The sequence below is a fragment of the Dipodomys spectabilis genome, unplaced genomic scaffold, assembly GCF_019054845.1.
Source record: "Dipodomys spectabilis isolate Male_0828 unplaced genomic scaffold, ASM1905484v1 ptg000108l, whole genome shotgun sequence".
In the NCBI taxonomy this organism is placed as follows: Eukaryota; Metazoa; Chordata; class Mammalia; order Rodentia; family Heteromyidae; genus Dipodomys; species Dipodomys spectabilis.
Window position 1 is genome coordinate 23,950,592 of NW_024870785.1, and position 25,491 is coordinate 23,976,082.

The window sequence follows — 25,491 nt, forward strand, 5'->3', positions numbered from 1 at the left end:
ACACACACATGCACATGCACACACGCGCGCGCACACACACACACACATACACTTATTCAAAATATCTTCAGGTCAGTATTTTGCATTAATTTCTTGTTTAATGATATTATATGGTTAAAATAATGGAAATAAACTCTTCCATCATTTTTAAACGTTTTTTATTGTAAAAATACTATACAGAGGGGTTACAGTTACATGAGCAAAGTAATGAGTATATTTCCTATCTAACATTGTTACCTCCCCCTTTGTTTTTCCCCAACTACCTCTCCCTTACACCTCCACAAGTACACACTTCACCCCCCCCCCCCCCGCACCCTGCCTAAATTGTAAAGTTAGTATTTCAACATAGTGTCTTGGGCAACTCATTGTTTTAATGGGTCAAACGGTATCTCTATTTGAGCATTTTGGTTTTTCCCTTTCCCTCTCCAAATTAGAGAAATGTATATAAAAGATGCAGGTGCATCAACACCAAATACAGTGAAAACAGGGGTTATACCGTGTGGGACGACCAAATTAAAAAAAAAATCTCATCGTACATTATAAGTGCATTAGAAACAACAGCAAGAAAGGAAAAACACACACTTGTGTCCCTAGCTTGGGTTCATTTAGTTTAACATCACCTTATCTAGTCATATGCACATAGCTTTTGACCTTTTCTGCTTTTCCCAGACATATATAACTTATTGCAAATAAGGGATACCATGGGACCTATGTTTCTTTGGACTTGGCTTATTTCAGTTAATATAAATTTTTCCAAGTCTTTCCATTTTCTAACAAATTGGGCAATGTCATTCTTTCTGATGGATGATAGAATTCCATCACACACACACACACACACACACACACACACACACACACACACACAATGTTTTCTTGATCCATTAATCTATTGTGGGGCATCGGGGTTGGTTCCATATCTAAGCTATGGTAAATAATGTTGCAATAAACATAGTTGTGCTGGTAGTTTTAGAATGGCCTTGTTAGTGATCATTTGGGTGAATGCACAAAAGTGGGATTGCTGGGTCATAGAGGAGCTCTATCTGTAACCCTTTGAGGAACATCCATACTGCTTTCCAAGTGCGTGAACAAGTTTACACTCCCACCAAGAATATAGTAGGGTTCCCTTCTGGTCACATGCCCTCCAGCATCTGTTGTGGAACGCTTCATGAATTTGGGTGTCATCCTTGCGCAGGGGCCATGCTAATCTTCTCTGTATTGTTCCAATTTTAGTGTATGTGCTGCCGAATTGAGCACAGAACATTTTTTATATATAAAGTGGAATTGATTTTTTTAAACTAGATAATTCAACAAAAAGCAAGTTCAAAAGAATTGTGAAATTTTAGAACCAGATATTTGTTACATAAGCACACATTTAAGAATAAAGTCAAGATTGATATGACAAAAACAAAATGAGTCCAGATGTTTGTTGTTCAAGAGATGTGTAGGAGGAGGAATTCAATTATTCTATACAGGGCACCTCTCATAATGAACACTGCAGCAAGTGTTAAGGTGTGTTAAAAGTTTTAATGTTTTAAATATGTTTAATTTTGGTAACCTGCTTATATATGCCAAAATTAAGACTGCCAGGTCATAAAACTTTTCCATAAAGTATTTAAGATTTATGGTAGCTGACATATATTACTAAGTATGTACATTTCAGAGTTTATAGAAAATTTATTAATGAGAAGTTGCAAAGTCTTTGTGTAAAGAAACAGAGCAAAGAGATAAGACTTTAACTACACAATTTCTGTTGAAACTTTAGGGCTTCTTTTCTTTATATGTTAGCAAGGAACAAATGATTATATAAGCCATGTATCAGTGATGAGTGAGACATAAAAAGTTATCTTACAGTGTAAATTTAAAGGGTACTCATAGCTTATAAAATTCTTGTTGAACATCATAATCTTATCCAGTTTTAAATGTACAGGAATATGAGCAAATTGTAAAATCTAATATGTAGTATACATCAAATATTGGAAATACTGGTATTTGGCTTTTATTTTATTAATCATTAATATTTAATTATTGGTTTTCTTTATTTTTTGCATTGTTTTCTTTTTTGCAATATAATACAACTTTTTTAAGTCATCATTACGAGGTATTTTGAAAATGTTACTGGGATGACCATTTTTTATAGGTGCATGTGAATTCACAGCGATCAAAATTAAGAACAAAATATTGATTAAAAATTTTCTCAATTAGAGTCTGAATCAGGAGTGTTGATAAATGTCCACACATAAAATCTTAGCCTTAAGCTGATGCAGTGGTTTTACAGAGTTGAGGCCACAAAAGTGAGAGACTGTGTTTTGATTAGTTTTTTGGTTTGGTTTTTGTTGGTTGTGGGGCTTGAACTCTGGGTCCTGGGTGCCATCCCTCAGCTCAAGTCGAGTGCTACCACTTGAGCCACAGCATCACATCTGTCTTTTTCTCCTTATATGGTGCTGAGGAATCAAACCAAGGGCCTCATGCATGCAAGGCAAGCACTCTAACACTGAGCCACCTTCCAAGAACCGGAGAGACTGTTCTTTTAAAAATCATCTGAACAACATTTACTTTCTGCTTTGGGTTATATAATGAAATACATGAGTATCTTTTTATGTTTTTGTGAATTGTCATACTTCTAAATTTATACTAACTTCAGCCACTTCATCCTTTTCAAAGTCATGAAATATCTCTGAGAGTTTGCTTCTGTGAAAACTGTTTTTGCATTTATAATTTCTTCTGAGTAATCTTTAATTTTTATCAAAATTACTTTATATTTTTATATTGATGGATTATCAGACATCAAATACCTTCAAATGTACATGGAGAGTCTAAAGATAGCAGTATGAAGGCTCTCATACAGCTCTTGTTTATCTGTTATGCACTTCCAGTATTATGATATTTCTCTCTCTCTTTCTCTCTCTCTCATTTTCTCTCTTTCTCTTTCATGCTCCATGTCTGCTATTTAGAATTTCTGCTGGTCTACTATTATCCTTCAGGATCCACTGGTTTTGTGGGAACATGATAGGGACCATCAGTTACCCTTGCACTCTTTAAAAGTTATAAGAGTAACGTGATATTATTCTTTGCCATTCTAAATGGCAAAACAACAGATCTAGGAATTCCTTTTCACTTTTATTTCTATTATAATTTTATCTCATAGGCATCCATTTGTGAGCTAAAAGTTCTTTTTCTTTTACAAAGAATGTTTTTCTTTTATTATCAGTCAGTAACCAAAACAAAGCTATCCTAGGGAAAGTAGGCTGAAGTTGTTCACCGGGATGAAAAACAAGGTAATGGGGGAAATGAGCACAGATCCTCAGAGCAGTTTATCATGTACACTTTGTGAGAATGGCAATGTGCTGGGAACTCTAGATTAAATCACTGAACAGCTGATATATATACACATATATTTATATATTTATATTTATTTATATTTGCATATATGTGTGTATATGCCCTTATATATGTACACATGTATGTTACTATACACACAAATATACACATACATATACACATGTATACATGCACACATGGAGAAAGACACATAGATACAGCCAACACAAGTTTCACTAATTGTTGAATATGCCTTAGATGGAATGCATGGAACCGAATATGTTGAAGATGTCTTTGTCTCTAAGAGTTTTTTTTCCACTTATCTTATCTCCTAAAATTGGTAGTTTTTGCCAGAATCGACTTGCAACATGCCGTACAAGTGATAACAAATCACTCAGAAATCTCAGTAAGTAAAGGTCTTATGGTGTCTCCTTGCTCCCCATGGAATTCTTGCTCTTGTAGACAGTCTCAAAAACCAAAGCAGAAGAACATCCTGGTAAAAAATAAGGTTATAAGGCTTTAAATGGCATCCTTCCTTGAGCTTTTTTACAAAAGCTACCATCAATTCCTTGAGAGCTTGTTTGGAGGTTCTAGCAGGGGAGCTCAGCTACCCGTATATCCTTGACCTAAGACCGATCCTCCTCTATTGGGGATGGTCGTATATCCTTGACCTAAGACCGATCCTCCTCTATTGGGGATGGTCGTCCTCCTCGACCGAGTGCACAGTTTCGGAGGGACACACATGTAGCGGTGAGGGAGGAAGGGGACACCCACCTCGCCAGCCAGAGCAGCCGAATCAACCCTGGCGATCAATGGGGTGACAGATGTCGCAGCAGATCGCCCTCACATCCAACTACCATCAATTCCTAAGCAGATGAATGAGGCCTCAGAAGACTGGACCTCAGGTCAACACTTAACCAACCCATGTGAAAAGTCTAAAGTTAGAAATGCTGACTGAGGTCTTCCATTTCCTGGCCAAGAAATTTAAAAAAAAGAAAGTTTTTTAATGTATTAAAAATTGAAAATAATTTGTAACCTGTCAATAAATGTGTACAATACAATTATACCAACTGACAAAAGATGATGTGCATTTCACTTATGTGCTTTTGGACTTGGTGAGTGACTATAGGTGTGTCTACACAAGTAGAATAAGCATAAATCATGCCAGCATTTCTTCATTTAAGATACAAGGAAAGGATACAGGTTGACCCACTGTAGCAATGGGATGTACAAGACAATACCAGACGGGGGTAAAGTGGGGAGTTGAGGAGGTGTGCAGGGAAGGGATGGTAGGAGAAAATCAAAGGAGGGGGTAACAATGCTCAATAAAAAACGTACTCATTACCTTACTTATGTAACTGTAACCCCTCTGTATATGATATTTACAAAAAATATATTTAAAAATACGAAGAAAACTTCTTCTATACTTATATGAAGTATTTGTCACCCAATATCAGTACTGTACTGGTTTTAGGACCACAGGCATATTAAAATTTTGGATGCTCAAATTCTCTACATAAACACAGTATATTATTTACATCAGAATCTGCCCACAACCTAGTGCAGTATGATTGCTATTAAAATTTTTACTACATTTTATATTTGTAGTGGAAAAGTATATGCACTATCAACGGATACAAATTTTTCAGATAATTTTTGTCTGCATATTGTGGATGGAATTGGAAGAGCAATTATGAAAAACCCAAATTTCATCACCATGAGCTGTCTGTAAAATGTAACAAGGATCTAATACAGCATAATTGAATGGTGTGGATCTTCAAGAAAAAGTACTTGAGTTGAGACATTATCAGAAAGTGTAAGCACGCAAGGACTTTTTAGAAATGCAGTTGTTAGATTTCTCATAGACAGCTTTCATAACACTTTGTGAAACACAAGTCAGAACCTCACTGAAGTGTAGAGAGATTTCCCTCACCTTTCTGTCAAGCTCAGTCATTATCAATCAATTTATAGCTAATCTTGTATAATCCTCTAATAAGAAAATGTTTATGGAATGTTATATGCAGAAAAGCTGGTAAGGATAACTTTTTCCAATTAGGACTGAAGGATTGACCTGCCCTCCCCACCACGCTATTGTCCCAGGCCCATACAGACTCCAGGCAAAATCCCAGGTATGTGTGACCTCCTTGGAAGTGCAGGGAAATCCACGTAAGCCCATTGTGGGCCAAACTGAAAGTTCCCCACCTTCCTTGACTTAGGGGCTTTTCATTAACTTCTAGGATGGTGCCCCTCATTGTGCCTCAATAAACAATCCTCACCTGCTGATGATGTAGTTTAGCCTATTCCTTTTCCATTCTCCTCCATTTTCCTAACATATGGTTCTGACACCCTGGAAGACTGGGTGCCCTCTGCCCAGGGGCCACACCCCTCCTTGCCACCCCTCATGGAGGCTTTCTGCTACCTTCCTCCTCCTTCCAAGGCCTTTCTCCACTGGGAGGACAGAGCCCTCAGAGCTTACTTTGGGCTAAACAGCCACATGAAAGACCTCTTGATCTTTGCCTTTGTAAACAGTGCAAGCAGTGGACAGCAAACCTGCTGTAGCTTGAGGAATTATTGGCCACCTGCATAAACCCAGAAAAGGTCTCTCCCCCTATTCTTTCTCTTTTACTCTGTTCCTGGACTCTTATCTCCAGGCTGGAGGGTCTTTGCCTTTTGGTCAACTTCACTCACCATGTAAAAGCCTCAGTACAAGATTACCAGCCCAGTCTGTGGTGGAGGTGCAACGAAACGGACCCCAGGAATCCAGGATTCCCTTCCTTCCTTCCTTCCTGTCTGTGGGAATCCAGGAGACTCCAGGAGTGTCTCTTTTCCTGACACCATGACCCCCTGTAATTAGGACCTTTGGGGATGCTCTATCCTAATTACTTGGATATGTCCATCTGCCTTCCCAAAACACCAGGGATGCCTGGAACAACGGGACAGACTCAGTAGTCCTACCAAATTTTCCAAATTTTCTCCCAGAGACACCCCATTGGTATGGCTGTGGTCTAATCTTAAGAAACTGGGCTGACTGATTTACAGTAAAAAAATAATCTGACATGTTTTTCTTCCAAAATCTGGTCTCATTATCATGGCCAGCACTGGCCTAAATTCGGAACCTTAGGTTTTCCTCTTAGTGATTTAAACAATTCTCCAACAAAACGGTGGGGAGTCCCAGGTCCCCTATACATAAGCCCTCCTCTACCTCTGCTCCAGAAAACCCCCACTCTGCTTATTCTGTTCTGTTCACCAAGTCCTCCTCTGACCTCCACTCCAGAGTTCCCCCTACCCGCTCTCCAGCCTTGCTCACCAAGCCCTTCTCTGCCATGATTCTCCTATCTCCTCTAAAAAGTAACTCCTCATCTTGTAGCAGCTCAATCTGTCTCTCACCCCTTTTCTCTCCCCCTCTCCCTTTCTCTCTCACTCTCTCTTTTCTTTGATGACCTCTGGCACCAAAGATCCTTTTCTCTTTCCTTGCCCTTCTAACTGCACTCTTGCTATTTGCAGTTGGTCCAGCTTATCTAGGCTAAGACTGTCTGCCTGTGTCAAGCAAACTCCTTCTGCTCACCCCTGTCCCTGTGCTTTCCTGTCTGCCTACCTGTGTAGCTGACACAAGGTGAGGATGGGCATAGGCCTCCAAAGATAAAACAGCAAGGGCTGGGAAGGTGGCTCAGTGGTACAGTGCTTCCCTTGCATGCCTGAGGCCCTGAGTTCAACTCCTCAGCACCAAATAAGCAAAAAGAAAAAAGCCGGAAGTGGCACTGTGGCTCAAGTGGTAGAGCACTAGCCTTGAGCTGAAGAGCTGAGGGACAATTCCCAACCCCACAGTTCAGGCTCCACGACCGGACCAAAAAAAAGAAAAACAAAAAGATAAAACAACAAGCTAACAGCCCTGTTAAAAATCCCTCTACACAAACCCCTCCATACTTATACACTTCTCAATCCTGTTCTATGGCTAATACACCTTCTTCCCTTCCAGACCCTAAATAAATAGGCCTCTGCTCTGGAACTTTCGTTAACCTGTCACTGAAAGTGTATGGGTGTCAAAAACACTGAGGACAGCCTCTCTCTTTTACGGCTCTCTCCCTTTATCACACTGAAATCCCCTAAAAGAAACAAACCAGTTCTTTTTCTTTTTGGACTTAGACAATAATCCAATCCTTTTCTCTTTCCTGAGTCCACTCACATCAAAATCTTTATTCTTAATTTCTTCTCTAGGAGACTGCAGAAGAGAAATCCCTCCCTCTCACATCTTCCAATAACTCTCTCTATCCACTCACTCAAACACTCACTTTTCAGCACCTTCATTATGCCACATCATCCCTTTAAATGTCTTCATGTTAAAAGTGTTATTTCTTCTCCTTACAGTGGCTGTTCAGCCACCCTCTCCCCCAATTCTCTCTACATGCCCTGGAAGCTGACAGCTAGAAAGAGACAAAGACCACATAATGGATTTTTCTACAACCTCCACTCTTCCACCAACCTTACTCCACTCTCCTCTTCACTCTTCTAGGGGTTAAAATATTTAAATCATATAATATGCCTCATCACCAAAATCGATTTAAAGATTTTCTGCTCTTGTTATTAATGTTTGTTTAAGGGTGGAAATTCTGTTTGTCAAAATTTGCCTTGCATATTGTTTGGTATTGCCTACTTTTCTGACATTGACACGTGTTTTTATCATATTGGGTAAAACAATATCACTTTGCCACTGGAATTAAAAAAAACCCATATGGTTGGTTTTCATTTTTTTAAAAACTTAAGTGCACCTTAAAACTTTGGTTTAAGTATAAGTGTGTGAACCTGTTCAGCATAATCATATTATAATACATAAAACCTGTGTAAAAAGTTATCTTCTTCTATTTCTTGATACAGATATTTCCTATCAAATGTGCTGTTTGTTAAAAGAAAACATTTTTATCAAGGGTAGTAGTAAAAGGAATGAGACCCAGCTCATCTACTAACCAGCTGTGATGAAAAATACCAGTAAGGAGGTAAGAATTGTCTTAAAATGTTTGTTCCACATATCTGTTTCTGTCCTCAGAAAGTTCGAGTATGTAGGAGATGGTATGAGTATGCCTTAAAAGACAGCTTATGAGTAAAGTTTGTATGTAATTATTGGCTGTGATTTAACATTAAAACTAGCATGTTATTCTCTATATCCATCTAAAGTCAAGTGTCTTTAGCCAGTCTGTGTATAATGTTGTAAGTAATTAACCATTCATCCGAGGGATGCAGTCTAGCCAAGATCCTGCCTGAAGCATGCTACCGCCTCCATGGTATACTGGACTCCTGCCTGACTCGATCACACACAGCTGATTCTTGGTAAAAGACTCCTTTAGATTTACAAAAACTAGACTCTTGTGGGACACTCTCTATAAACCTTACCCAGCCTGACCTGAAAAAGCCAGCTATGTTGTTAGGCTATTAATACATGTATAGGCCAGGAGAGCCTCTTACACACTTTGGTTATAAGGTTTCCCAGGCAGTCAAGCTATACTCAAACCCTCATTCTAGCTATTGAGTTGTGTCATTGCAGAGTTCTGGCAAGTATTTGTTGATCAATTTTTGACAGGGTGCACATAAGCTCTACTTGTTCCCACTGATCTCCTTGTTACTTTGATTGGAAATTATAAAGTGTTTTTGTGGCAAAGATTGCAATTCAAAGCCATCCCAGGCAAAAAATCCCTGAGACTCTATTCCTATACAACCAGCAAAGAACTAGGCTGGAAGCTGGCTCAAAAATTAACCATCCAAATGCTAAATGTGGCCCTGTGACTCAAAGTGGTAGGATGCTAGCCTTGAGCAGAAGTGCTCAGGGAAAGTGCTCAGGCCTTGAGTTCAAAGCCCATATCCTAGCCACAAGCAGCTAGATTCCAGGACAAGGCGGAAAAGTATAAGAGGAGATGATGTCACATCAGCCACTTTGTGCCTGTCCTTTCAAAATTAACCAGAGCCAGGAGGTCAATAGAAACAAGTTGAGAAGCCTGTCCATCTAATGTCCATATCTGTCTAACTTCTAACTGGACAAGAATTTACATTCTTGCCTTTGTTACCAGCTATTTATAGGAAATGATCAAAGTCTCTCACCAGGCCCTTTACCTTAACTACTCCAATCCAGCCCTAGTTTCTGACTGGCTATGGGCTCATGATCCAAATGAAACTTTTCTGGTTTGTGCCCTGGGTGTGTTTTCCTATGTAACTCATATCAACCAGTCAGCCTTTTGCTTGATCACAGCATTTTCAAGTTTCTCTCTAACAGGATAATAGCCCTGACTCAAGACCTGGGACCATGTCAAGGCCATCCTATTACTGCAGGCAACCAGAGGCTTTGCTTACACTGCCTTGGACCGAGCACAGACATGGACCTGAAGACCCCAGCCCCAGTGACTTCTCGACACCCCCATGCCAGCTGAAGGCAGCCAGAAAAGACCCCTTTTTATACTCCACCTTTTATACTCCAGGTTTCAAAATGATTGGAATCTGCTTTGTTCTCATAACTCCATGTTAATCCTCTATCAGCCCAGTTCTTTTTATGTATCCAAAGATCCTATATGAAGAACTTGCCTCTCCCCTCTTGGCCCTATCCTTTTATGTATCTGAAGATGGAATATGAAGGATTGACCCCCACCCTACTATCCTAGGCCCATATAGACTGCAGGCAAAACCCAGGTATATGTGAACTCCTTTGAAGTGCAGGCAGGGCAATCCACCTAACCCAGCTGTAAACATCTCATTGTGGGCCCACACCTTCCTTGAGCTAGGGGCTTTCCATTAATATCTACGTCCTTGCTCAGACTTCCTATAAAAACCCGATCCTGTCCCAGCTCCCTCACACAACCTCCAAACCTGCTGGAAGGGCTGTGCCCCTCGCTGTTCATCAATAAACCGTCCTCACCTGTTGATGATGGAGTTCGGCCTATTTCTTTTCCATTCTCCCTCATTTTCCTAACAAGGGCAGTCTGTTTTCTATGATCAAGAAGAGAGAAAATTAGATAAGCATCCATTTACAGCCTTCTGAATAATTCTGATTCTGCCCACGTCAGTTATCTATCCATACCTATGTCCGAGTGAGAGGATTTTAGAAGAATTTAGTGTTTTAAAAATTAAAATTAAATGTAGAATGAAATTTGTTCCAATGCATCACTTTAAGATATTTAGAAACAACTGAGAAACCTAAAGGTCTATAAGATTTTTTTTATTGGAAGTGAAGGGGTTGTGGAATTTGGTTCTCTATATTTTAAGCAATTTGCAAAAAGAATTGGCAAAATAAAATTTACATTTGCAGCAGACTTGACACATAAATTTTTGTATATTGAAAGAAACACAAGCCATAACAATATGTCAATGCTATCCTCTTATTTATTTCTAAACGTTTATGATTTTTGTCTCTTAATATTAAAACTTCAAATTTGTTTTAATCTTTATCAAGTTGTGCAAAGGGGTTTCGCTTCATCATGTCAGTGTTTAATAGAGTACATGTGCATTTCAATGTACAATACATCTGGAACATTGAAATCTTTCCACTTTTCTTCCTTCCCTTACCCCAACACCACCTATCCCTTCAAGTATCCTACTTATATTCTCACATATGTACATTGAGTGATATGACTGTATTAGTCCACCATTTCCATTAGGGCAGAAGTGCCCTACTCCCTTTAAGCCCAGATCTCCCTTTTAAGACTTGTTTCAACTTCATGGTATTTTGTTAAATTTCTCTGCTTTTGGCATTTGGCTTTGGGCTAACCACATTCTCTCTTCCATGTTTAACCTACATAAATGAGGTTATTTCTCCACATTTCTAATCTCTGAATGGCTGAGATGGGTCTCCTTTACTATGCATCTGTCTTTTTTTTATCATAATTTGTGATATTAACTCAAAACTGCTTTGCCTTTTGTCAGCAATTGGGCTGTTATAAGAGAATACTTCAAAGTAAGTGGCTTAAAAACAACAGAATTTTATTACCCATATGCTAGAAGCTTAAGCATTGATTATAAAAATGCTTGTTCAAAGCAATTCCTTGTCTTTTGGGGGTGCACTTTCTGGTTCATCACAATCTATTTGCTGGACATTCATATGGCAGAGTAGTTATATTGGGCTTCTTTTATCAGGATCATTATTGTAATGCCATCTCTGAAAGGTTGATTCTAATGTCACCAGCCGGGGGAATAGAATTTCCACATGTGCATATGAAAGGAGTTACAACGTCCAATACACTTTGCAATTTTTTCTTTAACTCAGTGTAGTGTATCCTTTGGATATTATTTCATAGAAATAATAACTTAAGGACAAGTTTATATCATGTGACTTATGTGAATGATTCTTCTTGCAATGGAAATAATTAGAGTGATGGCAAAGTGAAGTATGATTGTTCAGTGGCTCTTGAATCACATCATAGGTAATCATGTAAACGTGGTACAGCCTATCTACGGCCCTTCTGATGTATTTGAACAAGCTCTGATGAGTTAATCGCTTTCAGAAATATTCGATTGAGCCAACAAATACAGATCTCCTTTGATTTAAATCATGGCTTGCTTGTAGGACTCAAACAGACACCAAAATCAGAGGATGCTAAATTCTCTGATAAAATATATAATAAAATTTTTATAATTAATATAGCATGAAGACTGTAATATTAATAGCACTATAAATACTTGTATGCATATTATATAATATATTGACATCCTTTGGTTTAATCAGTTTTTAGAATATTTATAACTAAGTGTAAATGGTATGCAAATAGTTATTTGATGATGTATAGAAAATAAGAAAAAGATTTGCATACATATTATTACAGATGCAAACATATTCACCTGGTTATATATGATCCTTCATTTGTTGGTTTCATTCATGCATAGAGAACATACAAAGAAGTGAAAATTGCAAACTTGAACTTACTAAAGGATTAATTACATGAAGTTTATGTTGGGCTAAATAGATTTTATAAATTAAATTGTCCCTTCCTTTCTCCCACCCTTCCTTCCTTTGTTCCTTCATTCCCTCCTTCCTTCCTTCCTTCCTATTTTCCATCCTTCCTTTCTTCTGTCCTTCCTCCTTCCTTCCCTACATCCCTACCTCTCTCTCTTTCTCTCTTTCCTTCTTCTTTCCTTTCTTGCCTTTTTCTTCTTTCTTTCTTTTTTCCTTTCTCTCTTTCTATTATTCTTCCAATTTTCTTTTCTTTCTTTTACTCAGAATATTTTTTATGTTTATAGAAAAATACGAACTGCTGTACTCTAAGGTGTTATGAGTAATTATAAATATTAACTAGATTGATATTAATTTTAATGACCTATATTATATCTTAAGACATATTGTACTAAAAACAACTTCACAAACGTTGCAAGATATGTAACAAATATTACTGTTCCTGATATTGTTTATTTCTTCAAACTAAAATAAGCATTTAGACATATATTGTGTGTGTGTTTGTGTGTTGTTCCTGTGATTTTAACTCAAGACCTGTCCCCTAGTTGTTTTTATTTCCCTCAAGGATATTGCTCTATCATTTGAGCCACAATTCTATTTCTGGCTTTGTGTGTGTGTGTGTGTGTGTGTGTGTGTGTGTGTGTGTGTGTGTGTGCAGGTGTGTGTGGGTTTTGTGATGTGTGTGTGATTAATTGAGATGTGTCTCACAAACTTTCTTGCCAAGGCTGGCTTTGAACTCCAGCCTCCTGAGTAGCCAGGATTACAAGCTTAGACACCCATATGTATCACAGATTTCATATATCCAAGAATACAATAAATTTCATATTATTTGAATGCTAGAGGATCAATTTAACAAATAACATAGATATTTATTTAGTTATTAAACCTGAACCTGTACTGTGAAAAAGTTTTCAATTTTTTGAAAAAATATGCACTCAAAGATTTAAATGACAGAATCTTTGGACAAATTGAAATACTCTATTATTCAATAGCAAAAAAGGGATCATTAATCAAATTTCTCATGTAAGCTAAAGGCAATAGGCTCTATCAGGCTGAATGAAGCAATTTTTCATTAAATAAATATTATCTAATGTGGTCACATGATTTTCTCTTCTTTTTAACCTAAAAGTTTTTGACACAAAAATGTAGCTTCATACATTTTTTGATTATTTAAAAATCTTAGTTACTGGTCATATATTTCTGATATTTGATTACCTAGTCCTTTTACAGAAACAGTGAATTTCATTTATTTTATGTCAGCAGTTATTTTTACAAATTGAATCAATCTCAGTACAAGATAACTAAAGCAAGATATTCCATCACTTATCCAATTATTCCTATAGACTTGAATATAAGTTATTTTTGAATGGTAAGAAATTCATATTATACCTACACTCTATAGAATAATTAAGATAAATGATTATTTTTCCTTCAACTTGAAGGAAAGAACCTCATTATAAATAATAAATACTTGAATGGAAATGCTATAAAATTATGAAAAATTCATGTCATTATGAGTTAGATGAAATAGTCATTTTTGAAGATCACAACATGGAAACTCTTGAAGCTTCTGTATCTGCTAAATAAAATGTATTTGCATTCAAAATATTTCATTCATCTCTCCAGTAATGGTATAACCAAATCACTGCTATGCCAAATAGCATCTCTGATATTTAGGAACAGAAGTTATCACAACTGTATAGAAAGATCTACCCACTACACTAGAAATTAAATCTGAAATCATAAAGGATTGTGATTAATAATTAGCTTTCACTACATTGCCATAAAGAGGTGAACCCTTTCAAGTGGGCATAGTTGAAGAGATTAGGTCACTCAGAACTTGAAATCAAAGAGGATGTTAAGATCAAAGTCCTTTCTTCCTCTTCCTTCTTTTACTTCTCCTTCTCCTTTTCCTTCTCCCTCTCCCTCTTCCTCTCATCCTTTTTCTCCCTTTCCCACTCCCATTCCTCCTCTTCTTTACTTCCTGGCTTCCATGAATACAAAAAGGCCATCACATGTTCCTGAGCAATGAGGATAAGAAATGTAAATTGAAATGTATAAAATCAGAAGCCAAGATAAAACTTTCCTCCTTTTAATTAATTTTATGAAGTATTTTGTCATATTGATAGGAGTCTGACACAGCATGCTCTCATTATTATAATGGATAATAAATTGACCGAAATTGTCCTAATTAAATGAATGAATTAATATTATATTTGGAGAACCCTACATGAAAATATCAGATGCACTTCAATAAGAGGCAAAAAATATGTTCAGATGAATATGGCGGAGGAGAAGCTGGAGGCTAAACAATTTCTGGCATACAAAGCAGTTTTAGTGATCAAGTGAACAGTCCTAGGCTAGAGAACCACACCAAATATTCCATCAGAGTACAGAGAGTGGCCAGAGAGGGAAAATCAAAGCAAGGAGACAAATCTGAGCACTTGCTGGTAGCCGCAACTGTGGTGGCTGCGGCAGCAGCAGCGGTGGCCATAGCCTCCATACCTATAGCACAGAGAGTCTTGGGAAAAGATGCCAGATGTGGCAGGCAAGCAGATTTTACTCAACACCAGTAAGAACTGAGGAGGAGCAGATATCTTCATCCGGCAGATTGCAGGCCAGACACAGCCCAGGACCAAAGACTCCGGAGTGGGTAGAAGCCTGACATCCTCACTCTAAGGGAGCAGAGGAGGGAAGGCCACCCCTCCCTGCCACCACCATCAGAGATCTCCATCTTTGATATTAAAAAAGGACCATTTGAACAGCTATCTCCAACTCAGGCCTTGGAAGAAAACAAGAGTCATTTAGGAGGTCACAGGAACCTGACTTGAACTGCCTGGCTCAGTTCCCCCCAAAGGAAAGTCAACCAGCCCAGGCAAGGAAGCCTCACCATTGGAGGAGTGACTTTCTTCTCTGGGTAAACTGAGCCAGAGGCTGCCCCTCCATACAGCAGCATAGACAATCAATTGAAATTCAGTAATCAAAAACCTGAGAATGGCCCCAGGATGGGCTCTGTGAGTGTCCCAGGAGCTATTCCCTCAGGGAAAAGCTACTGTTTGCTGAAAGACCTCAACTTTACCCAGAACCTAGCCTAAAAACAGCATCTCCAAACTAGAGGAAACAGCCATCTCCCTCTTTCGTGATACTCAAAGCAGATCTCCCTCCCACTGAAGTAGAATGGGAGGAGGATCACAAAATCCTGGGTAATGCAGAGCATTTTACTGCCTGCTCAAACTCACTTAAGAAACTAATCAACCCACAGAAAAAACAAACACCACAACCAGACCAGAGACTCCACCAAGAGATTGGTTATGGACACGGGGGAGATGCAGGATCTTCCCATTCTACCCCCTTCCCCACCCCCCTCAAAAAAATCAAAGAACTCTTCTTTGTACCTTTTCTTAATTTTTCAAAAATTGTTTTCTATTAATCTTTTCTTCCTTTCATAATTTTTATTATCGATGTGTGTGTGTGTGTGTGTGTGTGTGTGTGTGTGTGTGTGTGTGTGTGTGTGTGTGTGTGTTTTATCTCTTCTGATCTTTTGGTCCTTTTTATTTTTATCTTTTCAATTTTTTCTCTTTCTTTTTGGTGAGAATTAATTGCTGTTCTGATCATCCTCAGATATTTACCCATCGTCGATTATTAGACCTTATCCCCCATTGTGTACACACTTCATGCAGCAATTTATTACTCAATTCACAATCTCTTAGGATTAAATTATTTTAAATTATTTTATTTTTATTTTTTGTGAACATACTGTAAAGAGGGGTTAAAATTACACGGACAAGATAATGAGTACATTTCTTATCAAGCATTGCAGACTCCTCCTTTGTTTACCCTTCACATCCCTTCCCAGCCTCCCCCATCCTCCCACCCAATCTTACCCCCCACACCCCCGCCCACACAAAAGTTGTAAAGTTCGTTTTCGACATGACAACTTGTACTTCTCATTGTTGCAACCGGTCCACCTGTATCCTTAAATGACTTGTTTTTCCCCATCTCCTCCACAAATTATACATTCATCAAATATAGTGAAAGCAGGGGTTATACTGTGGGGGAGGGACATACAAAGAAACAAAGAAATAATCTTATAAATGTGTTAGAAACAAATGCATGAAAGAAAAAAAATTTAAATACATATCTAAGGGTTCATTTTCCTAACATTATATTATCTGACCTTTTCTGCTTGACTCATACCTATACTAGATATTGCAAATGAGGGAAGCCATGGGACCTATGTGTCTTTGGGCTTGGCTTAATTCACTTAATATAATTTTTTCCAAGCCTTTCCATTTCCTAACAAATGGGGAAATGCCATTCTTTCTGATGGAGGCATAGAATTCCATTGTGTATATATACCAAATTTTCTTGATCCATTCATCTACTGAGGGGCATCTGGGTTGGTTCCATATCTTAGCTATGGTAAATAATGCTGCAATAAACATAGTTGTGCTGGTAGCTTTAGTGTGGTCTTGTTTGTAAACATTTGGGTAAATGCCCCAAAGTGGGATTGCTGGGTCATAGGGGAGCTCTATGTGAAGTCTTTTGAGAAACCTCCATACTGCTTTTCAAAGTGGTTGAAAAGGTTTACACTCGCACCAACAATGAAGTAAGGTTCCCTTTTGTCCACTTCCCCTCCAGCATCTGTTGTTAGAGTTCTTGATTTTGTTCTCTTTTTTAACTTGGAAGTTATAGATTATATCTTTTTATACTCTAACTTGGTTCAATGATCTGCTGCCTGTTATTTCTTCTCTTCCCCTTCTTTTGCCCATCTACTTACATAATTTTTATTTAAAGAGACAAACTTGAGCTTGCATTTCTAAATTCTCCTAACTTATCTGAATTTCTTCATACTTCTGGCAGCCTCCTTAATCTATCTCAAGGGAATATTTTGTCACTGCCATTTTTATCCTATATGATATCTTCCTGCCTAATTCCGTGCAAAATATACATTAGACTCATCCAGATATCTCAACACTTGTACCAACATAAAAGACTATGTTACTTAGAAATCATTATTTTAGTATACCTGTGGAGGTGGCATCTGTAATTTTTGAATGACCCTAACTGATACTTACATGCAATCATGTTTTAAACCAATATACCACTCAGAAGAATGAATCACTAAAATGTGGTACGCACACACACACACACACACACACACACACACACACACACACACACGGTGGAATTCTATGCTTCCAATTCATAAGGAAATGGAAAGACTTGGAAAAATCCTACTAAGTAAAATAAGCAAGATATAAAGAAAAAGATTCCATGGTTTCCCTCATGTGTAATGAGTAGGAAGTGTCTAGGGTAGTCTTAGCAGATGAGCAGAATGGCTCAATACCTATGTATATGTGACCATATAAGTGGATGATGAGCAAAATGAACTCCTAGTGTTCCCCTCTGGTTTATCCCCTGCTGTATTTAATTTCAGTATCCTGTGTATTGTATACATATTTATCTTAATGTTGCAAAGGAAGAGGAACAACAAAATGGCGACACAAAAGACAAAGGGCAAACCAATGCAATAGCAATACTCAGAAGACAACATTTTGGAAATTTACATTACTACTTATGAGGGGTATTGTGATTGAAAATTGTGATTAAAATGAGAGGGAGGGGATAAAAAGTTAGACATATTATGTATTCTCTACCTTTCAATTACTGCAACCCCTTTTATATATTAAATGGACAATAAAATTAAATTTAAAAACAAGCTACATAAAATATAATTTCACTGTATTGGCATAGTAAATATTATTCTATGTGTATTACCTTTTTAAAAAAATGAACAATATTTGGCTTCTAATTTGAATTAATTGTCCCTCTCTTTATCAGAGGGTCATCAACTTGAATGTTATCAAACTATACAAAATTTTCAGAATATACTTGTCATTATTTTGAAAAAAACATTATTTTAGTATTGTCTCATACTACATAGAAAATAGTTCAATTCTCTGGAAACTCCTAACTTTTAAAACTAAATATTTGTTGATAGGACAGAGTATATGTGATCTTCAAAATTCCTATGACTACTAACGACTCATTTTCAAATTCTGAACATGCCATACCAGAGATATTTAAAACAGTGCCTGTATGCATTTTATTTAATTCCGCAAAAAATGCAGTTTCCAATGGGGCGTTGCATAGTTAAAAGTCAACAGAAAAACTAGCCACATTCTGGTAGAAGATAAAACTATGAAGTATCTATAATAATTAATTCCTCTAGAGTAAACATTTGTTCATCAGAGTAAGCTATTATTTTTATAACTATCAATCCCAACATTTTATGCAGTGAAGTCATTCTAGCCCAACACTTTCCAAATTATAAGGTGCACCTTAAAATTCCCTAAATTCACAGCATGACTAGCTTATCATTATAGTGAAAAAATTCTACACTTCTGATAATGAAATGCCCTTTCGATTGCTGAAAAAACACTACACTAAACTTTGCTGCATCGTTTTACCTCAAGTGGTATTCTTGAGATCAGAAAACTTGCAAATATTATTTCTACTCATCTTTTTATCTATCATAGATATTCAGGAGACTAAGATCTGAATATTATGGTTCAAATCCCACCCAGGCAGGAAGGTTCCTTAGATTCTTATCTCCAATAAACTGCTCAGGAAAAGCCAGACACAAGTGTTACTGAGTTTCGAGTGGTAGATCAGTAGCCTTGACCAAAAACAGGCTCAGGGACAGTGCCCAGGCCCAGCGGTTAAGCCCTAGGACAAACAAAACAAAAAAAAAAAACAAAATGAAAACAAACCCCAAACCTAGCATTTTTCTCATTGCATGCAGAGGTACATAATTAAGGAAATGTCTTCCTGTGTTATGTATAGGTAGGAGAAAAAAGATGTCGCACAATAACTCTCTTCATACCATGTTACACCAAAGCCTCAAAACATTGCTCTTTTTCTAAATTTATAAATTAATATTATCCATTTGTTGGCAACTGTTTCTAGCATTATCATGTTATACATGAACTGTTGGAATTATCTATTAACTAAGTCCTTTAACTCGCTTGAAAGAATATTCTAGACAAATAGAATGCCAGAATAATTTGTAAATTTGTAAATTAAAACTTCTACTTAAAAAGAATTTTGTAGTATCCTGTAGAATATAAAATTACAAACAAAACATGTTTATTTTAGATTTAAATTCTCATTTAGCCAGGTTTACAAAGTCCTACATTAGAAAATTTTGCTATTTCTCCAGGATTAAGCTTTTGTAATCCTTCATCACTTCTGTGGAAACCAACAGAATGATGCTTACTTTTTTAAATTTTTGGTTTGGAATCATGAGCTATTTTGCATCTAGGAATGTTCTGTAATGAAGAGAGCATTTAAAACATGACTGAGGATGATATATGGGTTGCATTTCAATAGGAAACTTGACTTCTCAAAACATAATGACAAAATTAGCCCTAACTTCCAACTGTGAATTCCTGTCTTGTTTTTTGGTTTGTTTTATTAAGCAAAATTATACTAACTAGTTACGGGAAGGTATCACTATGTAATCCACTCTCTAATCTCCTGTCTTAATCTGAATGCTAGAATTTCAGGCTTGTATCACATTGTCCTAGCATAGTTTGTTGGTTTATTTAACCTAGAAGCATACTAGTAATTCTGAACTTCTCCGATGATCTTATCCACTAGACTGACTGCTCAAAGTGTTTCTGTACAATTTTCAAAGATGTTCTAACATTTGACACAGGGTATGAACATTTTCAGATGCACCTGCAGGGGTCTCTGATTCATTCCTCCATGGATCCTCCATGATGATTACTTGCCTCTCTTACTGTGTCTGGTCCCTACCTATGTAATATTATCAAGCTTTTTGGGGGAAAGTTCACTTGAGGAGTTTCTAATATTGAAAATTCTGACTTGATTATAGTCTTACTCAGGACATATTTTCTATTATTTTCTAACTTTTCTACACATTCTGAGAGTTGTTTCATATGTGTGTTTGCACATGTAAGTGCTTCTGTGTGTATGTGAATGTTTGTATGTATGTATGCAAAATCCTCAAGCTCTTATTCAGCAATCTTGCTCATGACTAGTATTACATCACTTGAGCCATTCTTCTAGTGTAACTTTTGGCTGGTTAATTACAGGTAGTGTTGCAAAGACTGTTCTGCCCAGGCTGGATTCAAACTTAACTTCCCAGAATCTTTTACATTCTTAGTTTTTATTTTTTCCAGGAGTATCATGTTTTAAACTAGAAACACTTTCGTGAATGTAAAGTCTAACCTGTAGCCCAGATTTTTAACTCAAGAATTCATACAAAGGTAGATGAACATACACATTATATATCCTGAGTGTACACTGCTAGAAATGTGATCTTGAGCCGGGTACTGGTGGCTCATGCCTATAATCCTAGCTACTCAGGAGGTTGAGATCTGAGTATTGCAGTTCAAATCCAGCACCAGTAGGAACGTTTTCTGAGTCACTTATCTCAAATTAACCACCAGAAAACTAGAATTGACACTGTGGCTCAAGTGGTAGAACTCTAGCCTTGGGTTTAAGACCCACAACCATCAAAAAAAGAAAGAAAGAAAAAGAAATGTGATCTTAGCCACCAGTTCATTGCTAGTATAATTCCTGCTCTCTCAACATGGCCTTTTTTTCCAGTTAAGTCCATGCTTTTATATCTGACTTGCTTTGTGAACAGAATTATTCTTCCATACTATGTTATTACAAATTTTCATGATTAGCTACCATGATTTAGATCTAGTAGAAAACAAGAGTGGCCTCATCCTTCATGTTCCACTTAGTAGTAATGCTTTCTCTATATCACTCCCATAGATCTACTTACTGGCTTTGAATTTATTGTTTCAATGTTGTCTTATTTGTAGAGTCTTCTGTAGTCTATTGAACTATTAAACTTAAGCACAAAACTTCTTTTTCTTGTATTATTCCTATTGTTTCTCCTACTGTTAACTTATGTACACTTGGGAAATAATGCACAACACACACACTCACAAAGAAATGTTTCTGAGAACCTTCTTCCCACTTAAAATTGGTCTTAATTACAGTGCAATTAGGAAATTTAAACTTAAACTACTCCAGGAAGTTTTTTTCATGTTTTTTTTGTTGTAAAAATGGTGTAAATAGTGGTTAGAGTTACATAAATAAGTAAATGAGTACATAATCTATCAAGCACTGTTACCTCCTCTTTTGTTTTTCTCCTGCCATCCCTTTCCTCCCCACCGCCCCAACTGCCTTCTCCCCTCTTCAAGTAGTAAAGTTCATTTTCGACATAGTGCCTTGTACAACTCATTGTTACAATGGGTCATACTGTATCCTTGTTTCAGCATTTTGTTATTTCCCTTCCCTTCCCCACATTAATAAAATGTATATGCAAGATACAGGTTGCCGACAACAAATATAGTGAAAACAGGGGTTATATCATGGAGGAAGAACATAGAAGACAAACAAAAAAAGTACATACTACATGTTAAATACATTAAAAACAATAGCAAGAGAGAAAAATCAAGTTGTGTCACTATCTTGGGGTACATTTCACTTAACATCATCTTATATGGCCATGTGTACATGGATAATGTTTTATAAGCGATTTAAATTCCATATTTTCTCTTTAAAAAGTTATTTCTGAAACACAAGTTACCTCATGTCCAAAGATGTACTTGTGCTATTTAAATGAAACCAGAAAATATTAATTTTACTTGGAGCAGCATCATAGATTGTTACTGGAGGTAAGTGGAAGGAACTGTTACTGGAAGTGGAAACTGATCCCAAGAGAGGAATTGAACATAGAGAAATGAAAAAGTTCAAGTTAATTTGTGCTGTCCTTTTTATGGTACAAGAAAAGAATCCAATGCCTGAAGGAAACTCTGTCCCTTACCTTTTCGAGTGTGTCCTTTACTCATATAAAACTTGTCTGTAAGCTTCCAGTTGGGAGAATTACAAAAGGAAACAATATTCCATTTCAAGGCCAGCATAGAAAGAAGGAAATAACTTTGTTTTAAAAGTGTTCTAGTGCAAAGAAACAAAGACATGGAGGTTTTAAAGTGTCTTATGCACGGATATTTCTCTCCTGAGATGATTCTCCTATTGTAGAAGTCAGTTATCCATTTCTTTATTCTGGTCCTGGGTCCTCCACAGCAATAAGGATTCCAAAAAGCAGGATCCAGTGAGTATAATCAGCAAAAGGAGCCTCTTCTCAAACTAGTGCTTTAAGGATGGTCCTAAAGAAATATGTGGGTTTTTCGTTTTCTTGTTTGTTTGTTTACTTTGTGCTGGTTCTGGGGCTTGAACCAGAAGGTGGACCCTGTCCCTATACAGTTGTCTTTCCTGCCCACCTACCCCCTAAACTACTACTCTACTGCTTGAGCTAAAACTCAAATTCTGCCTGTTTTAGTGCTTAATTACAGATAAGAGTTTAACAAGCTGTCCTGCCTGGGTTGACTTTGAACTGAGATAGTAAGAAAGCCAAGTGACATCAACTGTATGGACTTCTCTTTTGAAACAAGAATTATTAGATGAAGTTTATAATAAAGTTAATATTTGACCATTTTTAAAAGAAGAGAATATGTCAAGCAAAGAAGCCATAACTTAAATAACTCAGCAAAAGTAGGTGCACTGAATCATTTTGGAATTATTTTTTCTGTTTGGGAAGATTACAATTGACTTCGTTGTTCCTTTTGGGGAAACTTGAAGTCATATTTGCAGTTTTTGGTGGTCATGGGGCTTTAACTCTGATGCTGGGCCCTGTCCCTCAGCTCTTCCGCTCAAGTTGAGTGCTCTGCCACTTTAGGTACAGCACCACTTCTGGATTTCTGGTGGTTAATTAAAGATAAGAGTCTCATGGATTTTCCTGGCCAGTCTGGCTTTGAACCACAATCCTCTAGTCTCAACTTCTTCAGTAGGTAGGATTATAGGCATGAGTGACCAGCATCTGGCTTATATTTGCATTTATGTGCACTTAATGACACTATGTAGACAAACAATGGAAATTTGAATCAATGATGACATTGCAGCTTTTCAGAAAAATTGAGGTAGCAATAAAAATATCCTCCTTTTCCATGTTGTTACATTAATGACTCATGTTATGGGACTCTTACATTAGCATCCTCTGTTGTCTGCGTATGTGGACTTAGTATCAGAAATGACTGAAGATTTTAGAAAGCAAAGGAGTTCAGGAATGAAAGAACAGCATAGAAGTATATACCATTTATCACACAGAGATTAAGAACTAGCCTAAGGAATTAGAATGCTAAAGACAATGAGGAATAAGCCTAGTTGATAACTAGTTCTTCAATAACCAAAAATGGTTCCCTAGAACAGATTGTGGTATAACTTAGTTATTATCATTTATTCCTTCCATGTGAAGTTATTCCTTCTCTTTTCTCAAAACTATTAATTAGTCTATTCCTTTTTGATGCTATAACTTACCAAAAAGATTTCCAAATCTCACATAGACTACCCTTCTCATTGTGATTAGAAATGACAGCTCAAAACCTGGAATCTTTGAATTTCCAGGATTAATCTCCACCTGATATCTAAGCACATTCTTGGCATTAAATTGCCACGACCTATTAACAGAACATTGTTTTTTGTTTTTTGTTTTTTGTTTATTGGTGGGGAGGAGGGGTGTCTGGACGTGGAGCCTGAACTCTGGGCTTGGGCGCTGTCCATCAGCTCTTCAGCTCAAGTCTAGCGCTCTACCACTTGAGCCACAGCGTCACTTCTGGCTTTTTTCTTTTTGCTTATGTGGTGCTGAGGAATCGAACACAGGGCCTCATGAGTGCAAGGCAATCTATACCACTGAGCCACCTTCCCAGCCCTTTTGTTAAATAATAGTAATCTAATATAGGTAAAATAAATTACGGACTATTGGTAGGCATCAGTTGGAATGATCAATTGTATATTCCAAGTATGGGTTATTTATTTTGCATTTACTAGCTAAATGACTTTTTGCCAATCTTGGGACTTGAACTCAGGGACAGGGAACTGTTTTTTTGTTTGTTTGTTTGTTTTGGCTCCAGGCTAGCACTTTACCACTTGAGGCACAACTCCACTTTCAGTGTTTCTTTTTCTATTCATGTGGTACTGAGGAATCAAACCTAGGGTTTGATGCATGCTAAGCAATAACTGTTCCATTAAGCCACATTCCCACACCCCTAAAAAAATTCTTTTCGTTTTTATATTAATAAGTTTTTTTATTGTGAAAATACCGCACAGAGGGGTTACAATTTTATGAGCAAGGTAATGAGTACATTTCATAGCAATCATTGTTGCCCATCTCTTCCTCTTACCATCCCTGCCATCGATTCTCCCCCTCCCACCCCCGCCAAAGTTGTAAAGTTTGTTTTTCAACATAACCTCTTATACATCTCATTGTCGCAATTACACTTGATTAAGATGGCATTACTTTTTCATTTCGTTACTGTGTATTATAATTTAGGCCAGGTGGTAGAAAAAGAAGTGGAAAACAATACTAAGTCCAGTAAGGCTGACATTCCTATCACATCACTAAGTAAGTACAGTGTTAAGGCCAGCAGGACACATAGGCCTGATGCATGTGACATTATTATGTAAAACACTATTGGTCATCATCTCCGACATCCATAACATTCTGCTTCCACTTTCAAGATAAAGAGGCAAATATCTAAGCCTTTTTAATTGATAGAGTGTGTTTCCTAGGAAAGAAGAAGGAGGATGTGGAAGGTGATGGTGGAAAAATATGTATATTAGCTCTCTGTCCACATTTTTTGCATTTTTAAAAAGTGCTATTGATGAACTCCCTCTTACATGTAATTGACTATACTGTCTGCACAAGATGCAGAGAAATGAAACATTTATTCTGGTGGATAGTAACATATATTAACAAAATCCATTTCTGGAAAAAAAGATACTAGGTAAGAAAGTATAAAGTATTGTCTATGAAATGGTTTCTTTTCTTGGAGAATAAACGGTAGTATTGAAATGCTTACTCCAGCTTTCTTGGAAATTTTATGCTGTCTCAGTATCAAAATGTTCTCTAATTCCTGTAACATCCAAGCATAAAAGACATGATTTGAAGATCTCAGTAGTTTTAAAAATAAAGCTACATAATAACTTCCTTCTTGTAGAGATTGTGATAGCGAGTATGATTGATTGTATTATAGTTCTCTTTTTTCCCCCCTCTTTATCTCAAGTGTTGTATATATGGTCATATTACTCTATGTCCTGCATCAGCGTCCTGTTGGTGAGATTTACCTGTACTTTGCAATGTCAAG

At 37.1% G+C, this 25,491-nt stretch overlaps 1 non-coding gene across 1 annotated transcript; it reads right to left on the reverse strand.

Annotated features, from left to right (window-relative positions):
* Positions 1-1,147: 1,147 nt before the first annotated feature.
* Positions 1,148-1,254, reverse strand: LOC122114714. The gene has a single exon (XR_006148607.1). It is a non-coding gene; the product is annotated as a U6 spliceosomal RNA (small nuclear RNA).
* Positions 1,255-25,491: the final 24,237 nt, after the last annotated feature.